The sequence below is a fragment of the Pinus tabuliformis genome, chromosome 5_2, assembly GCF_031772625.1.
Source record: "Pinus tabuliformis cultivar Carrire ecotype Pingquan chromosome 5_2, CPIR1, whole genome shotgun sequence".
Classification (NCBI taxonomy): Eukaryota; Viridiplantae; Streptophyta; class Pinopsida; order Pinales; family Pinaceae; genus Pinus; species Pinus tabuliformis.
In genome coordinates this window covers 43,009,357-43,017,057 of record NC_142306.1, presented here as the reverse complement: position 1 = coordinate 43,017,057, position 7,701 = coordinate 43,009,357, and positions in this window count along the sequence as shown.

The window sequence follows — 7,701 nt, the reverse complement described above, 5'->3', positions numbered from 1 at the left end:
ATAGTGCACTCACTGCCATCTCTGTTTAGAGATTGGGGGTGTAGACCGTACCAACCACCAAAAAAACGCAGTCTTATATGTTCATGCAAGCTGCAACACAGTCATTTCCGTCATAGAACCATCCATGCATTCTGATCTTGAGCAATACTTCTTCGTTCCAACACCATGCACGATTTCTCTCCACAATTTACATTGCTGTTCGTTGGTTAAATAACACAGTTAGAATAGGTTGATGGAATTCTCGGTTTTGTGCAAGACATAGAGGATTTGTTCCATTTACAATGCGCAGCATTGTTCTATTATCTTCTTCTTCTTCTCAACTGTGCCTAAAGTCACCTACTCATCCTCTGTTCAGCTCGTTTGCCTTCCAACCCTTCTACTTCTCACGTAGCTCCATCTTTTTGACTTTTCATTGCTTCCACCCTTCTATCCACCAACCAACTTTACCCACTCTTTCTCCATCTTATCTCTCTATCCCTGAGCCATCACAAGCTCCCTTTTCATCCTACCTATCCACCCATACAGCTCCTCGACTCCTCCATCACCCAAAACTCCAACTGTAGAAAATCCTGTAGAAGTTAGCAGACTTCCTGTAGAAATCCCGAGCTTCCTGTAGGATCCCCTGCAGACATCCTGTAGAAGCCTGCAAACTCGGTTGCCAAGCACCTGAACGTTGTGGACTTCTGTGGAATGATGTTAGGAATCCCCTGGAACCTCTCCTAGCCCTCCTGACCTTTTCCAAGCCTTCCTTCCCTTCGAACTACCCCTGCACAGTCAGAACCCAATAAGAAACAAAATCATAATAACTCAAACCACCTAAGCAAAAATATAAAAACAATGTTCTCTTCAACAGAAGTAGTTTAAATTCATGCATCTCATATCACTAGAAGTAATGGCATCATTTTTAGGAGTTACATTCCCATCGTTGCATTGTAAGGATTAAGCTAGTCAGATTAGGGTTTACTAGGGTTTCCATGTTTGGTTGGCTTTCAGTTCATTCTTGCAAAGTAGGTTAATTTCCTTTGAGATAGTCCTCGTTCATCATTTAGAAAGCTTCTTCTGAGAACATATAGAAGTTGGCTTGAGCCCTAGCGGACTTGTGCCAGCTGACCAAGTGACAGCTGCGACAAGAGCTAGTACTTGTGCATACAACACCGTCGCTTCCAAGTTTTTTACGAACTACCGGGTTGATAAAATTAGAGAAGGAAGCCCCAGGAGTTGTAGCATTATTGCTACAATACTGGAGCCCACCAACAACACATTTTCATAAACATATGTATTAGATCAAAGGAAAGATTTCAACTGTTTTAACACATGTTAAAGCGACATGCATTACAAGTGTTTGAATATTAGTCTTACAAACAATTACAATACATTTGTGAAAACGTGTTGGCCTGTTATCAGGCTTCTGAATTAAGCGAAAGTTCTAAGATACATTGGTGCACCATACGTCACTAACCCCATGAGAGGGGCATTGGAGCCACTGTTCGCTCCTCAAAGAAAAGACTAGAGACTCTCAAGGCTATGTGGAAGGATCCAAGGTGAAAAGTCTTTTGCATGTACAAATGAGGGGTATTTATAGCCAAGGGTAAAACTGGCCCGTGTGACTGTTCGACTTCCCTCATGACTATTTTACTTTAGATGACTCTTCAAATTACATGTGGGTCTCTTGGACTTTGATCTGGATTTAAACAAGGAAAGCAAAAATAATAGAGATAACCATAAACATAGAGATGCAATGGAAATAATACTTCATTTCATTAATGTAAAACACTGAAATATGCTTACAAATAGGTATGGAAATAAACCAGCTAGGGCGATGGTAGCTTATCTCTGAGAAGAGATGTGGCGGCTACATGCTTTTGAACTGTGTTAAAATGAGGCTCGAAGGCCTCTTTATTGTTGAGAAACAATGGAAAATGCTTAACATTCCAAAACCTAACCCTAGAAGATGAAACGCCAAATTGTGGGCCCCGTTTTGGGTAAGTTGGTACATCAACTTCCAGGGGTCGTAACTTTGGCACCCGATCTCCGTTTGATGCGTACAATAGCTCGTTAGAAAGATCTATTTGAGAACTATAACTTTAGAAAGAGCAACATCGGTCCATGGACCCATGTTGCTCCCAGATTTCCCAAAAAACATCGTTTAGGGCCTCAAAATGTCTTTGGAAGTACAAGACCTGAAAAACTGCTAAAAATAGTAAATTGTGCTACAATTACAAAAACTAAAAAACTGAAAGAGACAATTGTGGGGGTCCAAGTGGGATAGGTGGGTGGCCACCAACATCCACTTGGATCATTCCTCCCCCCTTAGGAAGAAATGGTCCCCATTGCGTTGAGTTCCTCCATCTGCTGAACTTGGTCCTTGGTGAGCTGTTCTGCAATCTTGGATGTGTCCAGTAATGGTAGGAAGCATGGTCAAGGGTGGTACATATTGAACACTTGGTGCAGGCGAAGGAATGGAGGAATGCTATGCTCGAAAGCATTATTTCCCACAGCCTTGGTAATGGTGTAAGGACCATGTCGGCGTGGTCGGAGGTTTTGATGGGCTCTTGTAAGGCATTCTTTCTGCAGATGCAACTAGACATTGTTGCCCACCTGAAGCTTGTGTGGTATCCCTATGGGTGAGGATAAGTTGTTCCTGTGTTCTGTCATGACCGTATCCCTTTGTTGCTGCTGCTGCGTGGAGGAACCCTTCACAGGGGTCATGGATGTGGTGACGATCTTCCCCCTACTTTGGGAGCGAACCAGACAGATGAATTTCCTAGTATGGGAGATGAGCTTGCTGCCTTTCTTAGCAGTGATCAAAGAGGTGGCGGTAGGTGGGGCTACCTCTGCTATCCTGTATAATGAATTATTCAAAGAAATAATGGCAGCGCGAGGCCTTGACTCATACACAGCATGTCGCCTCCATAAGTATGGCTGGCCTAATAGTACATCACAAACATCCAGAGGTGTAACGTCACACAATACCTCATTTGTGAAGGGCTTGATGCTGTAGGGAAGGCGACACTGTTGGCGAACTTTGAGATCTCGTCCTTCATGAAGCCACCTGATACTATACGGCTGCGGGTGTGGTGTAGTCGGTAGGCCCAACTGCTTCACGACCTCTGCTGAAATGAGGTTCTTTTGGCTGCCACTGTCGACAATGAATTGTAGCGGCGAACCCTTCACCCACATTTGTGAGTGGAAAAGACGTTCGCCCTCTTTTGGATCTTCGGGCTCATTCTTCTGGATCTTGGCGGTGGTAACAGTGGTGCTAGGCTCTGCATCAGTGATCTGCTTCCCTTTCCCATTCCCCTTGTCGGATTCTAACTCAGGTTCAGAACATGCATATGATTCTAAAGCCTTCAACTCATACACCAGCGACTGCTTGGTCCGACACTCACTTGTGTTATGAGTGGGACTCTTGTGGAAATCACACCACTTTCCTGTGTCCTTCTTCGACTTCATGGTGTTGTTCTTTTCTTGTGGCTTCAACGGGTTGTGTTGGGTCACCCTGCCTTGGCTTTGTCCTTTGGTCTTTAGATTTGCAGATCCAAAGTCTCGTTTCTTTTGTTTGAACTTTTGCATGATTTTGATAGGATTTCGGTACGCCGTGCCGAGCGAGGAGATGTTCAGGAACTCCATCTCTTCTTGGATGTATCTATGTAGGCAGCCACGGTATTTGAGTGCCAAATGCAGCTCAGAGTCCTTGATACCCAACTATGTGTGAAGGGTATGAAAAAGGTTTGTGAACTCCAGCACATCTTGGTCCCTTCCCTGCCGCAGTGTGGTACATTTGATGTATTTGTCCTCATAGCTTTTGACAGGGTAGTACTGCTCCTTAATGGCATCTCGAAATGAATTCCAAGTGGGTGCGGCTGAAAATAGTGAGCTCGTGCTTTCATCCTTCTGCTCGTAGTAGGTTTCCCACCAGTCCTTGACGTGGGGGGCTGCTTTGAGAAGAGCGAAAACAATATTTTCCCGACTCGAAAATTCATGAACAGGAAAATAACCCTCTAGCAGATTTAACCATTTATCTTTGGCATCTGCGTCTATCTAACCCTCGAATATGGGGATTTCAAAATTAACTTGTACCTTAAATGGTGTGGCATTTCGAGAGTAGCTTTTGGAAGCCGATGCATCGCTGCTGAAGGATTTGCGCAAAGCTATCCATCATCATGTTCCTTTGCCGCTCGAGGGCTTCTTCGAGCAAGATTTTGATAGGATCTCCTATCACCTCGTCTTCCTTCTCATCCGCCATGGGAGTCCATCAGGATTTGCGAGGTTGGTCTTGCAAAGGTTCGACCAGTTCAAGCCCTAACTCCTTATATATCGACGTCGTTGGGGACATGCAAAGAAAAACAGATAAAAAGCAGACTGCTCTGATACCACTGATCCAGATTTAAACAGGAATGCAACAAATTATAGAGATAACCGTAAACACAGAGATGCAGTGGAAATAATACTTCATTCCATTAATGTACAATACTGAAATATGCTTACAAATAGGAATGGAAATAAACTAGCCAGGGCGATGGTAGCTTATCTCTGAGAAGAGATGTGGTGGCTACATGCCTCTGAACTGTGTTACAATGAGGCTCATTCTTCTGGATCTTGGCGGTGGCAACAGTGACGCTGGGCTTCGCATCAGTGATCTGCTTCCCTTTTCCATTGCCCTTGTCGGGTTCTAACTTAGGGTCGGAACATGCATATGATTCTAAAGCCTTCAACTTGGCCACCAGCGACTGCTTGGTCCGACACTCACTTGTGCTATGAGTGGGACTCTTGTGGAACTCACACCACTTTCCTGTGTCCTTCTTCGACTTCGCGTTGTTGTTCTTCTCTTGTGGCTTCGACGGGTTGTCTTGGGTCACCCTGCCTTGGATTTTTCCTTTGGTATTTGGATTTGCACATCCAAAGTCTCGCTTCTTCTGTTTGAACTTTTGCTCGATTTTGACAGCATATCGGTACGCCGTGCCGAGTGATGAGATGTTCAGGAACTCCATCTCTTCCTGGATGTATCTGTGTAGGCAGCCACGGTATTTGAGTACCAAATGCAGCTCAGAGTCCTTGATACCCAACTGTGTGCGAAGGGTATGAAAAATGTTTGTGAACTCTGGCACATCTTGGTCCCTTCCTTGCCGTAGTGTGGTCCATTTGATGTATTTGTCCTCATAGCTTTTGACAGGGTAGTACTGCTCCTTAATGGCATCCCGAAATGAATTCCAAGTGGGTGTGGCTAAAAATATTGAGCTCGTGCTTTCATCCTTTTGCTCGTAGTAGGTTTCCCACCAGTCCTTGACGTGGGGGGCTGCTTTGAGAAGAGCGAAAACAATCTTTTCTCGACTCGAAAACTCATGAATCGAAAAATAACCCGGTAGCCGAATTAACCATTTATCTACAACATCTGCGTCTATCGAACCATCGAAGATGGGGATTCAAAATTAACTTGTACCTTAAATGGTGTGGCATTTCTAGAGTAGCTGTTGGAAGCCGATGATCGCCTCTGGGTAGCCACTGAAGGATATGCGCAAAGCTATCCATCATCACGTTCCTTTGCCACTCGAGGGCTTCTTCGAGCAAGATTTTGATAGGATCTCCTACCCCCTCGTCTTTCTTCCCATCCACCATGGGAGGCCGTCTGGATTTTAGAGGCTGGTCTTGCAAAGGTTCGACCAGTTCAAGCCCTAACTCCTTATATCCCGACCTCGTTGGGGACATGCAAAGAAAAACAGAGAAAAATGTAGACCGCTCTGATACCACTGATCTGTATTTAAACAGGAATGCAACAAATTATAGAGATAACTATAAAAACAGAGATGTAGCAGAAATAATACTTCATTTCATTAATGTAAAACACTGAAATATGCTTTCAAACAGGAATGGAAATAAACCAGCTAGGGCGATGGTAGCTTATCTCTGAGAAGAGATGTGGCGGCTATATGCCTCTGAACTGTGTTACAATGAGGCTCGAATTTCTCTTTATTGTTGAGAAACAATGGAAAACCCTTAACATTCCAAAACCTAACCCTAGAAGATGAAACGCCAAATTGTGGGCCCCGTTTTGGGTAAGTTGGTACATCAAATTCCTGGGGTCGTAACTTTGGCACCCGATCTCCATTTGATGCGTACAATAGCTTGTTAGAAAGATCTATCCGGGAACTATAACTTTGGGAAGAGCAACATCGGTCCACAGACCCATGTTGCTCCTAGATTTCCCAAAAAACATCGTTTAGGGCCTCAAAACGGCTACAGAAGTTCAGGACCTGAAAAACTACTAAAAATAGTAAATTTTGCTACAATTACGGAAACTGAAAAATTGAAAGAGACAATTGTGGGGGTCCAAGTGGGATAGGTGGGTGGCCACCAACATCCACTTGGATCATTCCTCCCCCCTTAGGATGCAATGGTCCCCATTGCGTTGAGTTCCTCCATCTACTGAACTTGGTCCCTGATGAGTTGTTCTGCAATCTCGGATGTGTCCAGTAATAGTAGGAAGCATGGTCGATGGTGGCACATATTGAACACTTGGTGCAGGCGAAAGAATGGAGGAATGCTGTGCTCCAAGCATTATTTCCCACAACATTGGTAATGGTGTAAGGACCATGTCGGCATGGTCGGAGCTTTTGATGGGCTCTTGTAAGGCGTGCTTTCTATAGATGCAACCAACATTTGTTGCCCACATGAAGCTTGTGTGGTACCCCTGTGGGTGAGGAGAAGTTGTTCCTATGTTCTGTCATGACCGTATCCCTTTGCTGCTGCTGTTGTGTGGAGAAACCCTTCGCGGGGGTCATGGATGTGGTGATGATCTTCCCCTTACTTTGGGAGCGAACCAAACAGATGAATTTCCTAGTCTGGGAGATGAGCTTGCTGCCTTTCTTAGCAATGATTAAAGAGGTGGTGGTAGGTGGGGCTACCTCCAGTGTCTTTTATAATGAATTATTCAAAGAAATAATGACAGTGTGAGGCCTTAACTCATACACAACATGTTGCCTCCACAAGTATGGCTGGCCTAATAGTACATCACAAACATCCAGAGGTGTAACATCACACAATACCTCGTCTGTGAAGGGCTTGATTATGTAGGGAAGGCGACACTGTTGGCAAACTTTGAGATCTCATCCTTCATGAAGCCACTTGATACTGTATGGTTGCGGGTGTGGTGTAGTCGGTAGGCCCAACCGCTTCACGACCTCTGCTGAAATGAGGTTCTTTTGGCTACCATTGTCGACAATGAATTGTAGCGGCGAACCCTTCACCCACATTTGTGAGTGGAAAAGACGTTCCCCCTCTTCTGGATCTTCGGGCTCATTCTTCTGGATCTTGGTGGTGGCAACAGTGACGCTGGGCTCCGCATCAATGATCTGCTTCCCTTTGCCATTCCCCTTGTCGGGTTCTGACTTAGGGTTGGAACATGCATATGATTCTGAAGCCTTCAACTAGGCCACCAACGATTGCTTGGTCCAACACTCACTTGTGTTATGAGTGGGACTCTTATGGAACTCACACCACTTTCTTGTGTCCTTCTTCGACTTCGTGGTGTTGTTCTTTTCTTGCGGCTTCGATGGTTTGTCTTGGGTCACCCCGCCTTAGCTTTGTCATTTGGTCTTCGGATTTGCAGATCCAAAGTCTCGCTTCTTTAGTTTGAACTTTTGCTCGATTTTGACAACATATCGGTAAGTCGTGCCGAGTGAGGAGATGTTAAGGAACTCCATA